The sequence below is a fragment of the Ischnura elegans genome, chromosome 12 (assembly GCF_921293095.1).
Source record: "Ischnura elegans chromosome 12, ioIscEleg1.1, whole genome shotgun sequence".
Classification (NCBI taxonomy): domain Eukaryota; kingdom Metazoa; phylum Arthropoda; class Insecta; order Odonata; family Coenagrionidae; genus Ischnura; species Ischnura elegans.
Window position 1 is genome coordinate 77,497,713 of NC_060257.1, and position 21,688 is coordinate 77,519,400.

A 21,688-nucleotide genomic window follows, 5' to 3' on the forward strand; every position below is an offset into this window, starting at 1 on the left:
CCCCAAAAAATTAAAAAAATATATGCTATCAGATCATTAAATTAATGAACTGTATTGTAACTACGTTGTATTTAATGTTAATGAAGATATCATATTAATTTAAATTGTATTGAAGTTTTATTTAATAACCGTATTTAATAATTATTGGCCAAAAACGGTACTAATAGAAAAAAATTGTCGGTGGGTACTTATTTTTTGGCATATTTATCTCTAACACTATGATTGAAAGATCATCAAATGCTTGGACTTCCACAGATACTTTAAGTGTAGCCAAAAATATTCAAATCCGTCAAGCCTTTTTCGAGCTTTAGTGAGAAGAAGTTACTGAAATTGATTTATTCATACCTACATAAATAGTTATTAAGGTGACACGAAGTTCACCGGATCATCCAGTTTAAAATAATATTAATACTAATCCAATAGAATGTAATACTGTTCGTTAATAAAAGCTGATTGTAAAAAAATAAAATTCTTCTCAGTATTCCTCTCCAAAAATTCATTTAGTGGACTTAAAATGCTTCACTTGATATCCACTAACGATGAGCATGTTAAAACTTTTGTCAAATACAATCCTGGCCTCATGAGGTAAGTGGTTAAACAGGTAAAGTTTAACATATTCAAATTAATATTTTGTTGTTGATAGCCTACAATTAGGCAGTATCAAATTATTTTCAAATCGTATATTATGATGATGATGGATGTCAACAGCAGTATCATGACAGCCAAGGTTCCAGCCAAATTATATATTGACCATATTGCCTTAAAATGTAAAATTTTTCCCATGCCGGGAATCGAACCCGGGCCTTCTGGGTGAAAGCCAGATATCCTAGCCACTAGACCACATGGGACTTCGAAATACACTACTGGCTTACTATATCAACTTGAAGGTGTGTGCTTCTAGCGGTGAGCACAACGTTCGCATTAGATTAAGTAATCCACAGGTGAGATTGAATTCAACGATATCAAGCCAAGAGAGGCAAGTCTTTTTCCCTGCAGTTACTTAGAAAATTTTGAATGGAAATTGTCAATGGTATCTCCCGCGATTTGAACCAGGGAGTATACGTTTAGTAGTCAAACAACCCACTCACATTGCAAAAACGGATGCGTAACGGTGGCTAATTTTATTAATAAATGAATATGCTGTTGTTCTTCACATTATTTCTAAAAATATAGATGTTACAATTTCTTGTGGTTTGGTCAAATTATTTTTCACTCTTTTGCCAACGAAATAGTTTTATTTCTTAATTTGAGCACCCTCCGAGCTAATTACAACGAATGAATAAAGTTTATAGATTACATTTGTAATTTTTGGCATTTCTATCAATTTTTGGTGGGAAGATTGACATAAATGTACAATCATTGATGTAATTTCACCGATGTCGTTTCATACGCTGAATTCATCCTTGATTATGCCCAATTAAAGAAGCGAAACATTACCAAAAAGCTGATGAGCAGTCATAAATTTACTTCGGTGGTGGATGCTTGTATGTCATGCGGGTTGCATATTCTGATATTTTTTTGTCTATTCTAACGTATCAGAAAACGGAGAAATTCACTAAATCATCTGTGCCGTCAGACGCTTTTTTTCTCTTTCTTATTACTTTACTTCGACAATAAAATAAACTTCACCCGTTAAAACTCCCTCTCATCTGTTTTTACTTTACCCGTTTTTTCTTTCCCATCAACAATCCCCCCTTAAGTCTAGCGTCATAGCATAAAGAAGAACCCAACAATCCAAAGAGATAAAAAGCTTTTAAGTATCCAAGAATTACAGAAAACATTAAAACATTTAAAATAATATAAAAAAAACTAGACGTGACACAGCCATATGTTTTGATTTCATAATGCTAAAAGTTACATTTATCGTAATATCGAAGTTCACCGGATCATCCAGTTTAAAATAATATTAATACTAATCCAATAGAATGTAATACTGTTCGTTAATAAAAGCTGATTGTAAAAAAATAAAATTCTTCTCAGTATTCCTCTCCAAAAATTCATTTAGTGGACTTAAAATGCTTCACTTGATATCCACTAACGATGAGCATGTTAAAACTTTTGTCAAATACAATCCTGGCCTCATGAGGTAAGTGGTTAAACAGGTAAAGTTTAACATATTCAAATTAATATTTTGTTGTTGATAGCCTACAATTAGGCAGTATCAAATTATTTTCAAATCGTATATTATGATGATGATGGATGTCAACAGCAGTATCATGACAGCCAAGGTTCCAGCCAAATTATATATTATTACATTATGGAATTTTACTGAATAGAAAAATGCAGTGTCTATAAACTAAAACACCCACTTTCGACGTCTCTATGCTTCGTACAAATGCTTGGGATGGACGAGATGAGACATGCTAAAGTCATAGAGTCGACCCAATCTAAAATCGACTGAAACCCATAGAAATTTGTCAAAACACTAAATTGCTAAAAATATACGAGCGAAATCGAGTCAGAATATACATTCCCCTTGGCTAGTGGTCTCCTCAGCAGGAGTGCCGACTTATAAAAAATATTGGGGGGCCCATACTTGGGTCTTGCCCCGGGAAAGTTTACAAATAGCGAGTTTTAAAGTTCTTTTTTTAACATTTTAGAATAGTCATATGATCAATATTAGTATCCTAAAAACTCGACCCTCGATAACTGGACACTCAGGGGAAAATGGACAGCCTGACACATCTTTTCCTCCTACCCCATAACGAATTTTTGAGGGGGTTTGGGCCCCCTCGGGCCCCATGGAGTCGGCGCCACTGCTCCTCAGAAGATGTATCGCGGATAGTCGCCACAACGGAAAATATATTACGGAGGATCTGAAGCCCCCAAAGCCCTTTTTTCTCCCCCAGCTTACGTGGCTGTTGATGAGTAAGTTATTTTCTAAATGAACAAACCTCTAGAACACATCCCCATTCATATATTATTAATTGATTAATAAGACTGGGTTGCGCTAGTTAGTATGCCACTATGGGAAAAAAGAACCCCAAATCACTTTATAATTAAAAAATTAATAGTACGAAAGCATGTCACATTAACAATTCATCATGTAACCACATCTACCTGAGCGAATGTGTGCATGTGTAATCAGAGATAAAAAATCTTCGAATTTCTCGTGCTTGTATTCTTTCAGGTTGTACATTATGATTGATTCTGTTGTAAATGGAAATATTTCGGATTGCTATGATAATATTTTCACGGTTAAATCCAAATAGCATTTCTCTATCCAAAACATCTTGTTAACTAGAAAAATAATACTTTTAAAAAACTCCCGGAAAACATTTTCAATCAGGGGTGGAGAAATGCGTGAATTAAATGAAGTAAATCGGAAAGCGACACGAAATCTCATAAGCTGCTGCCAATGAAAAAGAGTGTTACAATGTTAAAAGGATTAGATTTGATGATACTAGAGACACGGAGGCTAGGATTAGATTCTTTGAGCAGCTAGAAACAGACATCATTCTAAGAGGCACGGAATAAGAAACACCATATAGGAGCCAAGATATATTTTCAGGTCCGACAGAAACGGAAAATAATTTAAGAATGAAACTTCGCCCAACGGATAGACATAGGAATTCGTTTTTCTAAGGATAATTATGCAACGAAAATAAATAAATATCACGCTCTAATGAAAACTTTTTCAACCCAAAACTTTGCTTCTCTTTAAGGTTTAAGGATGGTATCCTAGCCATCCGCCACGTGCGTTAAAAGTGTAATCGCGTAACATGTAGATGTAGAATCAGACGAAGAATTGGTGTCTCATCGTCTCTAAACTCATACGGGTTGTATGGAGAGGAAATATTGCTGCAAGTACCTAATAAGATGTGATTCACGGTTTGCACGTTGCTCGGTTTGATCATAATAAGCGCAGAAATCAACGACCGCTTTGCAGAAATCGAGAATAAAGCTATGACGAAAATCTTATAAGTTACCAGTATGTCCTTCAACAGCATAACTTAATCCTGAGACAAGTTTTAAAAGTCTAAATATTCAATCTACTTATTTACACAGTCAAGTTTTCTAGGCGGAGTGTGTTAAGGTTATTCCGCTTGTACCTATTAATAGAGATCAGTTCCAAATAACTTTGGAAGAGATTCGCCAAGACGTGGAATTGAGTCAATGACCTCTGGTTCAATAAAAAATTATAGCGAAGTTACCTAAGCAGTTGTTCAGAATCCCAATGGTTTTTAGTTCGATTCCTGAACGAGGGTAATTTTTCTTAACGGCAAGTATATAAAATGTCACCGCCTTTACCCTCTAGGCTAGATATTTTATCATCGGACTACCTATTATTAATGTATGCTTTTACGTAACCTTGCACGGAAACCGAAGATATTTAATTTCAAGTGATGCTAAAACATCAAATCACTTCTCCGTGTATTTTGATTAATAAAGCCATAAAACTCCACGCATTCCCTTATACTTTCATTGTGTTTTGGTGCATTGTAATTAGTAACTAAAAATTCCACTTAGAATACTTCAAGTAAACATTGAGTCGGATTTAATTTTATACAGCTAGTGCTCAACACAAGGATTTATTAAATACCCGCTTGTGAAGCCGCAATCTTTAGGATAGGCAGCAGTCCGTACTGGCGCCCAGCGGAGCCATAATTGGAAATTCATGGCCATGGTAACCTGCAAAATATAGTGACAACAAATAAAAATGTCATATTTTTTAATGGTAAACTTCCCACACTCGTAATTATCGTAACATTTTCGGAAAATTTTATCTCATTAAAAGGTTCTTGTTAAAAAGAAGATAATATAACTAAAATTTAAAAAAAAGTTTGGTACCAATTTTTCCCAATAGCAGGAACTCGAAGAAATTTATTTAACCTGTTTAATTTTACAAGAATTATAGTGATGTAAAAGACTTTATTGTAATTGAAAGATTTTCAAATTATCCCTCAAACATATTGTAATTTTTTAAGGGATTAGTCCCCAGGACGAGGGCGAGTTGAGTTTGATTAATATATTTTTTATTTGTTCATGATTTTCGTTTAAATGTGTTAAAATATGCTAGATAGATAAAAATCAATGTAATAAAAAATGGACAATTTGTTTAACATTGATGTGTAGCTCAAGACTACTAAATATAATATCGAATTTTTTTTAAAACGTCGAGTATATTTTTTAGGAAATAAAGAAATAAAACTTTCTAAGGTTCACTATTATTTTAATATGGGCACGACTCGGGTATCGTAACGTGGTTACATCTTCAGGTGACTGACGTAACCACGCTACGAAACCCGGGTCAATCCCATATTAAAATAATAGTGAACCTTACAAAGTTTTATTTCTTTATTTCCAATATGGAGAGGCTTTACAAAGTAAAGCCTGAAGTTATCAGTTATATATATTTTTATAGGTTAAAATGAATATTTTCTTATGTCATACGCTTTTTTAAATCATAATTAGGGTAAATGCTCGAAGAATTTTATATAAATGGCAATATAACAATAGAACATAGTCAGCTAATTGACATAATTCCTTAGTTTCTGATAATAAAAGCGCATGAAAAAGGTATACATACGAGTAAATACGACATGTTTCGTCTGCTGGTTTATGCTAATCATTAACGCTGCAGTGCTGACTCCAGAACTTCGCTCCCTCAACTCTTGCGAGGAACGATGCGAAAAATACGAGGGTAATGTGTAGCCCGTAAGGGCCAATCAGATTAGCGAGACAGCGCGGCATTCAGGATAAACCGCGCAGCCGTGTTCCACACAATAACATGCTATTTCTGGATAACGGTCGTTCAAAAGTAGTAACAGAGATAAATTTGGCTTTTAAGAACTCTAACTTTTCGCTTAGCCAACTAGAAAATACGTAAACTAAAATATTTGAAAATGAAATTTATTGTAAATGCATGTATTGCATGATAAAAAATCCAAATGGCTAAGTCCACCCTTTAATTCAACTACTAACCACCGACCATGGTTTCAACAAATCACGCAATTTTTCAGGAAAAGGAATAACCTTGAAAATGAACTGAAAAATAAAAGTGTAACATTAAGTTTAGTAGGTGTAATTTAACATGAAACCTTTGCTCTCAGACATCTCTTACTTAAGAACTGTATTCGATTCCCAGGCAGAAGGATATGCATTTGTATAAGGGTAGAATCTCTAGTTCACGTACTCTCCCGCTTAAGGACCCGAACAATTTAGAAGCACAATTTTATTCTTTCACGGACACCATTTCCATGGGTTTTCTGACCATTCCCTCAAAAAATGATTAATTTTTAATAAAAGGATTTCACCCAGCTGGCTTGAAATCCGATACAATATAATTCTTTGGGGGTAATATTAAGCGTAAAAATAAGATTAAGTTTTTTTTAAATTAAGTAAAAATATCATTCTCCGACTCACGGACTTACCACTTACTTAGGACTTATGAACACCTCTTACTTACGGGTACATTTTCGAGGACCGTTAGTGTCTGTGAGCATAAGTTTCACAATAAGTTTTTTTCGATGCTATATTAATATGTGTAACTGAATTGATGTTAGTGTTATGAACAAGTGTTTTTCATTAATGAAACCCGTTGATAATTCCAAATATTTAAATAAAATGCATCTGAATCATGTAATTTTCCCAGTTGTAAGAGTTATTTAAAATTAATGGACCATTTGTTAGTTATCTATGATGTTGACACAGAACAAAATGTGGTCCACACAAAAACATGTTATTTCTCGAAACCGTCGTTCGGACGTAGTAACAGAGAGAAATTTGGCTCTTAAGAAACTCAAACTTTTCGTTTAATCTCCTAGGAAATGAAAAACCTTGAATATTTGAAAATGAAATCAATTGTTAATAAATCTATTGCATTATAAAAAATCCCAATAGTAATGTCCGCACTTTAATTCAAAACTCAACTACCAAAATTTCATCGTGTCTGGACGAAGTATTGAAAAGATTTCACCCCCATGGCCTACAAGGGGCTGCGTTGATCGCCCCGACAACAGCGTGGAGAGCAGGGAACGATAAAACGGGACAGCTCGTGGCAGAGTGGCATCCGCCGAGCCATCTGTTGCCGGACGGTCGAACTATATGGAGAGACGCCGCGTGCAGATAGCGGGTGAATTTCCTCAACCAGAAATCTAATCAAAACCTGATTTTCAAAGCAGCAGACCGAAATGCAATTACATTGTCTATAATGGCGTCAACTTTGACCCCTGTATACTTTATGAAAAGTCTTAACGATGTGTTAAATGAGGCTGGAAACGTTCATCGAATCATTTTGGGCGAAGTTAAACAGATTGATGATATCTACGGGAAACCGGAAGTATACAAGCAAAGACCAATCTTCGTAATAGCCATATTTTCACAAAATTGCCAAATATGAGCTACACTCTCGAGTGGCTTCCGCTTGCCAGTAAATTTGGAAAAACAACTATGCAAGTCAGCTTATCTAAACAAATTTGATGCGACAGAATTGAAAGTGAGAGATGACTTGGATGGTTTTGAACTAGGCTCATAAATCCTTTCTGAATATTTCATAGCCATTTAACTTCAACCAATTACATAAAGATTCTAACTAGAATATAATGTCTTTATGAAAGATCTCATCTTTTCGTTTGGGAGGTATCTTAAGTTGAATTTTCATCTCCTAATGTCTAGGTAATTAGTACCGTCGATTTAAATGAAAAACCGCTAATTTTTCAGTCATTCAGGAAATAAATCTGACTTCATTTCATTGGGAATCGGTTGCAAAATTTCTAGTGATTCAGTGAAATAGCATCGTGAAATTCATCCATTGCCAAGCTTTTGAAGACGTCTTGAATATGAAATTGTTCGTGTTTTGCAGGAGAAGGTAGACTAATCGATTTCAAGCATTTTTTCCTCTTGTGAGCACGGAAGTCACAAATTCGTAGTTACCAATGGCTACAAAAACACTTCGTCGTATACAACTTGCAGTGACCATGGAAACGGATAGAGTGGAACAGTTTTTTTTTAGATAAACGAAAACAAACATTAATATGTGCATACCAAACCTATTAATATCATTCCTTCTAAAAATACATTTCTTCTAGTAGCCTAAAGTTTTGTTATGTAAACCGACAATATGAGAACTTAAAAAAGTATATTTTTCGAAAATATTTTCAAGAAAGTATTCATGCAAATATTAATTGGTAATTTTGATAGGCAAGTAAATGTGTATTTCATTTGTTATCGTCATAGTTTTAATGAATTCAAACGGTTGAATATAATAAAATAAAAGATATTAAATCAAACTAAGATATTATATTGAACTAAGATATTATATTTTGTTTCCAAAATATAATACCTTAGTTCTGGAACTCGCATACTGGAATTGCCTTCAGCTTCGGTAGCAGCTGCTTAAATACCATCGAATGCCCCAAAATGATGCTCCTTGAGGTGATTTTTCGATCTTGGAAACAGAAAAAAGGCACATGGACTCAGGTCGAGTGAATAAGGAGGCTGAGGAGCCACAGAAATATTAGTGCAGGCCAGAAACTGAATGATAGAAATTGTAATACAATAACGATGTTCGAAATTGATGTAACTCATTTTATAAACGTACTAGAAAAGTATATCTCGCAAGAAAATACAGCACAAGCAGCGCAGCCTCTCTAACGTGATCAAACTTGAACTGGTCACGTATCAGGTTTTTACCTGAATTCCCTCCATGTTCTGCGTCCACGGTGTTGCTCGATCGAACACTAGAGCATGTCTCATCACCCAATTTAGAAACCTCGTCGAGTACGTGCAATTTTTTTTATATTATTATAAAAATATTCTACCGATTAAGGTAGGTTTCCATGGAGTACTAAAGAAGTAATCTTGGAGCCTCCCTTTCCTTCCAGCACTGCCTTCTTTAATTCATTGTAAGGCCTAGTCCTTTCAATCCATCTAAAAATCCTATTCTCTTCCTTCCCCTCCCTCGTTTACCTAACATTCTACCCTCTAACACCGTTTTCAACATCCCCTCCCCGCTAAGTACACCCTCCATCCGTGTCTTCTGTCTCCTCAGTATCTCATCTAAAAGCTGCCTCTACTCACCTAACATTTCCAACTCTTCGTCATTACTCCTCCTCTCCGTGTATTTCACCTTCTCTATTCAACTGAAGACCCTCATCTCTCTAAAAGTCTTTTCTCATCCTCCTTCTTAAGCGTCCATGTTTCCGAACCGCAAAGCACTACACTCTTGATCAGACTCTTCACCAGCATTTTCCTTAAACTCTTACAGAAAAAATCCTATCATAAGCTCCTTCTGCTCGTGAACGCATCTTTTTCTAACGCAATTCTTTTCCTTATTACCTTACTACTATGTCCGTTTTTCTCTTCGTTTTTATATAAACGCCCGAAATCGGCGAAGATAATTTTTCATCAACGGGCAAATTTAACTTTATCGCTAATTTTTTTCAGCAAGCTGGCTTTAAAGGGAGGGCACGTGGGTATAAAGAAGCCGTTTGAGCGTCGAAACAGAAGACGATCATCGGCGCATGCAATGAAAAGAGCAGAGGAGTCAATCGACTCGCAAAAGAGGGAGAAAATTACAGAGGACGCCACAAACAACTGCCCTCACTCGACGGTCGGCGGATTTATAAAAAGAGAAAGAATTAATTAATCGATAATTTAGGCTGGGCGAGATACACACACAGTTCGCCCGCGAGGTACGAGCATACCAACTCAAAGTACAAGGCAGATCCCCTATCGGCGAAGACGCCAAAGAAGTAGAGGAAGCGCGGCTTGTTGTCGAGTTCATTTCTTCGTCAGCCCGACATCCCCTCCCCCCCCTCCACCTTTCCAACGCATAACTAACCTCCCCCTCCCCCCGCTTACTCTAAACAGCGGGTCTTTTCATACCACGCCCCGTCTCTTTTATGCATTACACCTCGCTGGCCTTTTTTCGCGTGACAGTAACGTCTTGTTTCCGCTGATTTCGCGTATTCTCTTCCCCCTCCTCAATATCCTACTCCACTCCCCAATATAACTCTCCTCCCTCCTCCCCACTCATCTGCCTGTGCTTCAAGCATCGCTATAGTAAAAAAAAATAGATTAAAACATAAGTTATATACAAGTTAGCATAGTCAAAAAAGGGTTATCAGGGCTATAAAGCGATCGTTTAGGAAAAGCCACTCGTTTCCTCTATCTAGAAAACTAGATATCCTCCCATTAAGGCATCTATTCATTTATAAAGTCCTTAGAGTCAGGAGCGCAGTATAAATACTCCCCCCAAACCAAAATTCAACCAGGATTTGCAAATTTAGACGTACGATCGTCATACTAATAATCATAGATATCCTAGCAGTCTTTTTACTGGCCTAAGCCTATATTTCCAGTCTCAATTCAGGATAATATTTCTAGAGGCACTTATGGCAAATTTTACCGCCGTCCACGGGGCAGGGTCGAATTCCATCACAAATATGTCAGTATCTAATGATAGCATTGAATCCAATCTTTTGTGGTTTCAAAATAGATTAGTTTACTTAAATAGTTTGAGCACTAATCGGGGGAAAATATCGCTTTTCATACTTGATCGGAATAATTGATGTAACTACGAGCTGTGAACCAGGATTTATGGCTTGCTTTAATTGCAAAGAGTGCAGTTGCTATGGTACATGGGTTAAGATGATGATGGATTATTTAGAGCTCTAGGTTCAAATCCCTGTGAAGCCTTCGAAATCCATAAAACAGAAACCCTAGCGGCAGAGGGTGGCCAGGGAATGAAACAGGAATCCTACCCTGAACTATCACGAAAATTCACTCACCAGTGGCTTATTCTGGGGTAAGCTCCACCCTAATTTATCCAAACCTACAATCGGGTTGAAGATCTGAGGGTGATATAGATAAAAATGTTGTAGTATGGTCATGAGGTGAAAAGTATGACCACTGACAATGAGTAAGAAGCCTAGCCGCTTACCATTTGCGCATAAAAAATTAGTAACCCAACTATAATAGCGGCCTCCGCCAAGTCAATCTGATCACGCAGTAAGACCCGAGAAAGTTTTCTATCGTCAAAGCTATTAACCGCGAATATCCTAACGTACAATATTAGTCGTCTAAATTGAAATGTAAATTATTTTAGGTGCATTGAACTGAGAATTGAGGATCTGTATACGCCAATACTGAGGGAAAAGTTTCCATCTTTGCCTCGGATTTTGTAATCTTCGGAACCGCCTGAATAACTTTGAAAACATTTTCCCTCATCATCATCACAATAGTCAACAATTCTAAGATTGGTTTGACGCAACTCTCCATTCAATTTTTTTGTAGTTATATTATTGTATTGTTCGCCCTATAATTATGTATATGTTGGGCGAACAGTAAGCATAATAAATAAATACATTCCTCTCACCTACCCCTAGCTTTTTCATACTGACGTATTTCTTTTCTATTGCATCCTTTATAACCTGTCCTAAGTAACTCATTCGGAGCAATCCCTTGCCCTTCTTCCCTGTCTTTTGTACGATTGTTATCATTTGGCCATCACGGCTCATGATGTGGCCATCTAAGTTGTCCCGTCTTCTGCTTTAGGTTTTCAGGAGACTTCTCTTTTCTTCCACTCTTCTTAGAACTTCCTCGTTACTTACACGGTCAATGCATTTTACTTTCATCATTCTTCGGTAGCACCACATTTCGAATGCATCCACTCTTAACTTCTCTGCTGCAGTCAACGTCCAAGCCTCGCTTCCATAGAGAAACATGCTCCATATGTTCCTGTGTTGAATTGTTTCCTCATTCTATTCTTGTATTCTCACCTGTAAGTACATTCTTCTTTTTGTAGAAAGCCCTCGTGGTGCACGATGCGGGAAACCAAAAACTGGTTGTGTAGCACGACATGTTGTTTTATTACACAATGTTACATGGGTTTGTAACTTTTTCGAAAAACATGTTATATGTAACTGGTTTTATATACCAAGTTACACAGAGTAAACGCACCTTAAGGAATAGGATAAAAAGGGCTAGCACCATTAGTGTCAAGCCTATTTCATGAGGATCCCGAACACTGGCAGCGTATTCCAGCGAACCTAAATCGACCGCCCGGCCACGGAAAACCTTCCACGCACGACCTGTCCCGGGTAAAAGATGATGGATGGCATAATTGCCGATAATTTTCCAATTCGCGGACAAAATAGTACGCGCGGCCGCCGTCGACCGCTTAGAGCGCCGTAGCAATATTCCAGATCGACGGATAATGATTCACTCACGGTGCGACTAAGCAGCCTCTTCCGGCCAAATTCGAAAGCTGATTTCCCATTGGCGAGCTGTTCCCATCGTTGATTATTTTTTTTCCCCGCGAGGAGGAAGAAAGGGAAGTCGTGGCCAGTGACGAGGCCTCACGAGATGCCTGTCCTTAGCATGCGATTCTGGTGGGCAGGTAGGAGGTATATCTTAATCAAAGAAGCCATTCTTGAAAATCAATCATTTTTCAATTTTTGACTCAACAAAGTCAGTCTCTTAAAGACTGATGTAAGATATGAATTTTATCTTACGTTCATTCGATATTGCTCAAGTATAATCTAACCATTTATTCCGCCGATGTCTTATTTAAATATTATAAAATAATAACTAAATATCTTAAGCTTAACACAGTGGACCCTCTCCACAACTGAATATTTAAAAGTACATTTATAAGGCAAACTATACAAAAATTTACCCTAAATTTACACCGGAATAAGACTTAGAATTCCTCAATTGTGATTCTTTTGACAGAAAAGAGATGGAAACGAACGCAATGATCTAGTCCCCTTCTTAGGAAATAAACACACGAATAATCAAATGGCATTAAGATATTCGCTCTATTTCACTCATTTAGAAAAACATTCATTTTTTAGTGCAAAACTAATCGAAAGGAATCACTTGTGACAAATATCAGTTTACTTCGTTTGCCGGCACGAATTAGTATTTGAAAGTAATACCATATGAAAGCTATTGAATGTTAGAGTAGGCTAAGGAAGGTAGCAATTACGAGCTCATATTTTTCAGCAGTAAAAATCATTCAACATCATCACTGGAAGACTCTCTCGCTCATATTGCCAACGTATATGGCGTGGTACAGTCCTCTCCTGATAAGATGATGCATTCGAATTTCTAGTAGATTTTCCCTGTTCCAAGTATATCCATATCTATATTTGACTTAATTGAATGCAAAACCGAATTTCTCGATACAATATTTGATCTAGGAGAGGGAATTCTATTTAATTTCACTTTTCCAACGAAGAGAACGGGCTGAGATAAGAAACGCATTAATGTTGTGAAAGAAAATTAGGTGGAAATGCTAGAAATAATAGGAGGAAGGTTGGAATAGATTGGATTAGATTATCATCATCATTGGTCAAAAATCCTAACATTGGTTTGACACAGATCTTCTCTCATCTCTTCAGTCCGCTAATAGGCAACAGTTACGCATCAAATTCCATATCTTGCCGATAGAATTCATTAATTTGATAGGAATCACAAAGAATCTTACTATTTAATTCTCCTATAATGCCGAGAATTTTTGGAGGACGCCATCTTAAGGCTACAAACGCGGTGAAAATACGAAAAAAAAAGAATAATGTTGCCAAAAGGTAAAGTTTTACGTTTATGATGAGCATATTATGTCAAAATATTCTTCTGCATCAGATGGGGGATAGGGGATTGGATGGGGGATAGGGGTTTGGAATGGTCTACCAAAGGTAGTTTTTGGACACTTCCCGCGAATCTAAAGACCTTCAAGAGAAGGTTTAATAATATTAAATTGTAACGGTCTTTCGCATTTTTGTATAATTACTTCGTTTAGGGTGAAGTTTATATTGCAATACCCTTTATCTGCTTCTCCGTGTATTTGTTTTTTCACTGCAACGTCGTGTATTTACTAGGGTAAAACTAATCTACGTTACCACCAGACCAAATGGTCGACTTATATCTTCATTTTTAATAGTAATAGAGGCCTTTGAAATGCAGTGCTACAGAAGAATGATGAGGATCAAATGGAGCGACCGAGTTAGTAATGAGGAAGTGCTAAAAAGAACAGGAGAGCAGAGAAGCGTAATGGAAACCTTGGTTAGAAGACAGAACAACCATGAAGCCAAATCTTGAGACATGATGGCCTGATGAAGACAATCGTCGAGGGACAAGTGAGTGGCAACAACACAAAAGGAAGGCCTAGAATGAAATATATGGAACAGGTAAAGAAGGGTGTGAAACAAAATTAATACATAGGTGTGAAAAGGATTGCAGATCAGAAATGATGAATAATACGTATTTAGTCATCGCAGGGAAGCAATTACTATTTTTTATCGTTTAACAAGGTTGTAAAATACAGGTTCTCTAAAAAAATCACTTTGAAACTGAGGTTTAAAGCAAGAAGTTTCTCAACATGAAATTAAAAATTCTTTAATTACACTCCGTAAACTTCAACTCGGGCTAATGGCTGGTCGAGGGTCAGATCCGTGTTGAGTGAGCCGAGAGTCGCAACATGGCGGAGTCCGCTATCGCCGCCCCGCCTTCCCGCCAGAGGAGACCGCCCGCCCGGGCCCAAAAGACCGACATGGCGGATATGGCGGGGCGGGATATGCCCCTCCGAAAGCCGACCTCAAAAGGGCAAAGGCACGATCACGAAACTACAAATGGGGCAGCCGACCACATCATCCCCACGCATGAAGCAGTTATATACCAAGCTTTCCCGAGAATAAACAAGTACACAACTTTGCGTTTTCCACTGATTATTACAGTAAAATATTACAGAGTTATTTATTTTTTTATTTACCACCACTTCCCCGAAAATCAGCGCATTTAAGTGATGAATATATCGTTCTGCCCACTTAAATATATTCCACAGCTCTAAAACACGTGTTTCGATTGGCTTGCAATCATTATAGCATTCAGTACCTAATGATGTAGATAGTATGATATCTTTGTCAATCATTTGATATGCTATTCCATGATATATCCCCAGAAATTTTTTATTTTAAGCGCATTTAAGGCTTTTGTATTAGGGAACTCTAACAATTAATAACAATGGATGGTCGCATGCATGCAGGGGCGGATCAACGCCATGGCGGATCCAGGATTTATTCCGGGGGGGAAAGGGTCTAACAGGTCTCCTCTTATTTGAGATTTTAAAAAAAACAGCAATTACTGTCGAGAATATTCTCTTTATTTTGATAAGAAAGTTATTAATATTAAATCAAATGATCGAGGCTCCGTAATACACAAAATAAAACGAACGTAATGATAACCTTATTAAAAATGTTATCTATTTTTTAAGCGTCTAAGGGCACGCTCTAAATCCCTATGAAAGCCCCTAAATCTGCCTATGAAACCATGCATACTCTGTGTGGAATCAACCTACCCACGAGGGATTCCTACCCTTGACCTTCGTTTTGGAAGGTGAGGACTTTACCCCGCGCGCCGCCGCCAAGGCCGGCCACTGATTTAAGTTGTTATACTAGTATCAGACTAACTTACGATTGAGACAACTGTAGTATTTTTCCACACTTTTTAATCTTACTCAATCAGTTTCAATGCTTACGCATCATTCTCAAGAGCTGTCTAACCTAAGAGCAGCAAGCCTGGTATTTATATTGAAGACAGATTCAGAATGTCTTTTATTCCACGATCAATAAGAGATTATAACGGCAGCCATAGAACTCATTAATAGATTGCATGACTTGTAGTGTAGCCTACTAACCTATGTAAAACTTAATGCATGTTTCTTAATTTTATTTTTATTTCTAACAGCATATGGTAGTATAATTTGTTAGTATGCGTGACGTTTCTTGGACCGTGTGGAGTGCATGTGGGAGTCCAATTGCATGCTGCATGCTGGTGATTGATCACCCCCTGACAAACACCATAGAGGTGGTTCGTAGGGTATTATGTAGATGTTGATGTAGGTGTAGGTGGGGTAAAAAATAGATGTAGGAAAGGGAGGGTTTGAGGTTGGGTACTCTTTTGCGGTTCCAAAGTAGAACCTGGTTGGACGAAGACAGTGAAGGAGCCCAAGAAAGAGATGGTGGGACCAACTAAAATCCGATTTGTGGAAGGTTGGATATTCAGGACAGAGAGAAAGAAACAGAAAGTAATGGAGAGAAATTGTTATTGCGGCTAAATGTCAGCTAGGAAGTGAGTGGGTATCGGAGTGAGTGAGTGAATAGTTTACTTTGATGACTGTACTTTTTTCGTCCTGATTCGGATATTGAGTTTAGCAAGCGAATAGGCGGTGTGTGGTAGCTTACGAAAACTGGTATCGTTCTAGGGGGAACGGGGGTCACGACCCTCCCATCTCATTATACGTTTCAAGTTAAGCGTAATTCTTGGCTTGTATATTTATACACCCATCGATGACTTCAGAAGGGAAGAGGATAAAAATCTTTCTCGTCTGCGGTGGTAACATGCGTATCCGAAAAGGTATCGCATGCCCACGCCCCAGAAGACTGGACGGTAGTTAAGTATTTGGGCGATGGCCACAAAATTAGGGAAATATTATTGAGTTTTTTTTTCATTTCTTTAAACCTCAAATTTTTCACGCTGATTAGTGTCTTGAATTTTAGACATTTTAGAATTAAATGCATAAATTTTGGCAAGCGTTTCGGTTTATATTTATACCTTCATCAGGGAAATGAATGGATATGGTTACCCCTTAATAGCCCGGTCAAAATAGACATTGACTCTTGCGCAAATTCCCAACAAACTGATAATTTACAGGAACGTTAGGAATACTACTCTTATGAAATACTGTAAAGTCCTCATCGATGCCGTGTGTGCAAAAAAATTTATTCAAGGTCAAAGGTCACAGACGGGTTTTTTGCATTTTTTGGCCAAACAGTTAGTTTTAATCAAATTGCGCGCTCGAACATTGTAGATTAGGAAATTATTTACAAAATTGTCATTGTATTTTTTCCATAGGATTTATCGTTTTTGAGAAAAAGCCATTCGAAAGTTAGCTGGAGCTCAGTGGCGGATACAGATGGGGGCTCAGGGGTCGCGCGACCCCCCCCCCCCTTGCGGGGCCACCCGCATTGCCAAACATTGCAGAACCGCAATTTTAACTTTTTATTTCATAAGATGGCATTGTCTTGAATATGTGTATAATCACTTTGATTAAACATTTCTGAAGCTTTGGATGTGACTTGATAATTTCTTATTACGGTAATAGTAAAGGTAATTGAGGATGTCTTTCTTTTTGCGCCCCCTTGACTTTTCTCAGTATCCGCTACTACTGGAGCTGCCCAATAATGTCCGGAGAGCGCAAGAGTATACTCATGCACTTTACGGAGAATACAGCTCCAGCTACCTTTCGAATGGCTTTTTCTCAGAAATGGTAAATCTTAGAAAAAAAATTATAACAATTTTGTACATAATTTATTTATCCACAATTTTGGTCTGAGCAATTTTTATCGTAGAACTATCCGTTTTGCTAATAAATGCAGAAAACACCTTTTTTGTGACCTTCAACCTTAAATAAAATGTTTTGCACGGACGGGATCGATGGGGACTTTTCAGGATTTCATAAAAGTGATATTCCTAACGTTCTTGTAAATTTTCATCTTGTTGGGAATTTATATAAGGGCACCCCTATTTTTTTGCTAATTTGACCGGGCTATAATGTATGAAATTAATAAGATCATATTTGTTAATAGCCCTGAAGAAGTTTTATTCTGAATATATCGAAACTTTGCCAAAAAAATTGTATTTAGTTCTTGAAGATCTGAGCTCCAAGGTACTAATCAACGTCGGAAATATTATTGTCGAAATGGGAGAGGTTCCGAAAGTCCCTCAACCGACAAAATATAATAACAGAATGGTGACGTTTAACTTTTTCTTAAATTTAGAGTTATTTTGCGGCTAATGAAAGCGCTAACTGCAATAAAAAAACAAGCAATAGCTTTTAAGGTGGTTGCACGACCAACCTTATTGTCGGCAAAAGTTTGAACGACCTCGCCCGTATGGTCGTCGGAAATGGGGAAAATTAGCTTATGAAATACTTAAAAACAGTTTTTTTAATACTTGTACTTCTTCTTCTTCGTGAGTATTACATGTTATCGAAATAAAATTTCAAATCTAAGTGAACAATATGAGAAAAAAGCTAACGCCTTAGTAAGCCAATCAGATTCTTGGTGTTAGGATTTCAATCTCGGTCCCACGCGCACAAGCAGATTATCACACTTGCTTACATTTACTTTGAGGGCGGTCCAAGTCAACGTAATATTGCCCACTCGTTGGTAGCCAAGAAGTCTCTCTGCCGCGCTCAACACAAAAATGGGCAGGGAAGGCTCTGGTTTCAGCCCCCGTGCGGCGTCGCCACGGCAACAACTACATGGCTAATCTCGGAGATCTGTCGCCTCTTGCAACTCACACACCTGGACCGCCGTGGAGTAGGTAGGGGAGGATTGGTCCCATACTATGCCGCGCCAAACGCTCTTGTTCACACGTCTCGATCCAAGGCATTCGGGTAAGCGAACTCTCTCTATCCACGGAGAACGTGTTCATGTAGTCCATACAAAGGCAATACATGCGAGTTGTAAATGTAGTCCATTATAATTATTATTGCCGGCCGCGGTGCAGGCGGGGTAACGTCCTCGCCTGCCAAAAAAATAGGTCGCGGGTTCGAGTCCCGCCTGGATAAGTTTTCTCTGTCCACGGCATGGTTATTTGTGTACGTTTATTTGTTAAATTTGCTTAATACCCCGATGTAAAATGGCCAACATGAGCTGTGGTTTGAGAATAAAATAAAAATAAACCTTTCATGGAGTTACTACACCAGTTACTAACTGTTGGCAAGTTTTGATTTTGCACGAATTTGCACGTCTTTTTAATATTATGCGTAATATCTTTATGGCGGTGTAGTGTACATGCGGGAATCCTCTTGCAAGCTGGTGATTGGTCAATCCCTGCCAAGCAGCCATGAGGTGGGTCGCAGGGTATTATTTAGATTTATATGGCTCCCACTATTCGAAGTACTTCTACAACCAAGATTATTCTACCATTAAAGTTAGGCATGCATGGAGCTTTCGGCGAATCCTACCTGTCTCTTACTCTACCCATTTAAATTATAAATAATAAATATTTGTAATCCTGCAAAGAAATGATACAACAAGGAACATATTTTGGGAAACAGATAATTATTATATCAATACTCCGGCAATCAAATTGTTCACAAGGTAGGCCTTAATATTTACTGCTCCGAAAGCCGCCTAGATAGTCGTAGGGAGGTGGAAGGACTCGGTCCGTAAACCTTTAACAGAATACTTATCTCACATAAATAGGATCGTCAGTTTCCCCTGGAAGCAGGAATTCCTCTCAAGTTCTCCAGGGGTTCAGATTTTCCAGTCGTCGGCATGTGACCAAATTAGTGCTCCACTGAACTTTTTAAATTTGAACTAAAAATGAAAAGATTGTATTTATATAATAGGATATTTATTGTTTTTATACCATTGAATCGTTTTTAATTCACTTATAACAACACTTACACTTGTTAAATAAATTATTTTCTTTCATTTGCTGTTCATACCGTACACTTGTACGCATGTTCTTCGACGATTGTCTATGTAGAGCCATCGCGTTTCATGATGCGAACAATTAAGTAAATTCTTCTTCACAGAATATTCTCAGAGGGCTGCATGCTTGGTGTGGAATCACTTCATGCCACAAATTCCTGGTGGTGGCTTGCATGGTACATCGTAGATGTAGATGCACTGAATAGGGTAACGAATATATAAGATTCTGCCTGTATATTTGAATACCTGTAACCTAAAATATACTGCTCATACCTAATGGTACTGAATTTTCTTATTATTCCTAACAGCATGTTTTGTGTGTGCTAGCTTTATTTGCAGATTATCGTGATGAATAATTGGCAAGTTTTGCCTTGCATGCATGAATGAGGAAGTATAATTTGTTAGTATGCGTGACGTTTCTCGGACCGTGTGGTGTGCATGTGGGAATTCAGCGTTAGAACTCAAAAATAGATTAGATGACTTTTAGTGTAGCCTACTAATTTATGTTTAACTTAGTGCATGATTCTGATTTTTAAAATTATTTTTAACAGCATGTGGTAGTATAATTTGCTATAATGCGTGACGTTTTTGGACCGTGTGGTGTGCATGTGGGAGTCCAATTGCATGCTGCATGCTGATGATTGATCACCCCCTGCCAAACACCCTAGAGGTGGCTCGCAGGGTATTATGTAGATGTAGATGTAATGCGGGAGGCCAGTTCTTCCCCGCCTGAGTACCTCGCCAAGAGCCCTCGATAGGGTATCCAAGGGCCCCGTCTACCGTCAGAAGGGAAGAAATAGAGGTGGCCGGCCGCGGTCAAGACGCCGCCCTTGAAGGGATGCCCCCCTTCCCCGGCAACTGAGGCTCTTTCCAAGTCTTTGCCAGGAGGCTGACTCTTGAGTCTTTCTCCGGAGGAGGCAATCAAGCAAGGGAAGAGCAAAGCGAGCTGTAATTTCTCTCCGGCGCCGAAACATATTTCATCCGACGGCGGAATCGTTACTCGCGCAGTTCAAACTGCGGCGAACCCGAGCCGATAACTGCCTCCCCAACCCCCACCTCCCGCAACGCGTGTTTTATGACCGTCTCATACCCTCAACGAGCATTACTTCTTTTTCTTTCCTCTTTTGCTCTCTTCCTTGGAAAGTGCGCGGAGATAAACGCTGCCGGGTTGAGTGAGGAAAGAGAACTAGTCTGAATACTAGGAGAAAAAGAAGTTTTGGTCGTGGTAAGACAATAGAACTAAATCTACACAGAACCCTACGAGGCTAGTCTCAATACCAGGGGAAAGGAAGATTTAGTCGTGGTAAGACTAGTAAAACTAAATCTACATTAAACCCTGCGAATCACCTCTAGTGTGTTTGGCGGGGGGTGACCAATCACAAGCATCTACATATGCACAATATCCTGTGCTACCTCAATGGTGTTTGGCAGGGGGTGAGTATACACTAACATGCAGTATGCTATACGCTACGTCTTCGAAGACGTTTAAAAAATAGGTCCTTATACATGTCAGTAGTTGGTGTGAGCTTTCACCGATCATGCATTGTTCCATGCAAGTTTACTACAACGATGAAAAAATGCAAATTATTGAGTAAGAGATATCCATGCAGTCGCATGTAGCTAGTTAACACATGCGACATGGGAGACAATCACCATATGCACACCTCACGGTCATAAAAATATTACGTGTAATAACAAAAAATACGTACAAATTCATGCAAAACTTTCAAATGGTTAGTAATTTCTGTAGTAAATGCCATTTTCAATCTCCCTATTTTTCAGTTTGATAAACCTACACACAAGACTTATTTTAACGAAAAAACATGAAACTCTATACCACCTACTAGTTATCAAAACGACAACACAAAAAGAGCTTTCATAATTTTTTTACAGGCAATGAAATAACTATTAAAAACTTAGGTAAAAAAAATAAGCTCAAAATGTTTATCAAAAGTACAACACTGTATCCTCTTTCCCATTGCTAATAATGGGCTCAAATCATATTCATTCTGTGCTCCTTGATTATCGTCGAGAGCTCCATACTAAGCATCTTTAAGGTTTCCAGGTATATTTTTCCCAAGTTTAGCTTTGGTCGCTTCAGAAAACATGGTGGCATTTGGTTGATGGACATCGATGCTATTTAACAGCACGACAGCGGGCAATGCGGCCTAAATCCCGCACGACACTTTCCAACTTATTGGCCAATAACTCGGCGAGCAATATTGTTTAAAATATTGTGC

At 38.0% G+C, this 21,688-nt stretch overlaps 1 non-coding gene across 1 annotated transcript; it reads right to left on the bottom strand.

The window, feature by feature from the left end:
* Positions 1-776: 776 nt before the first annotated feature.
* On the bottom strand, positions 777-848 carry Trnae-uuc. The gene has a single exon. It is a non-coding gene; the product is annotated as a tRNA-Glu (tRNA).
* Positions 849-21,688: the final 20,840 nt, after the last annotated feature.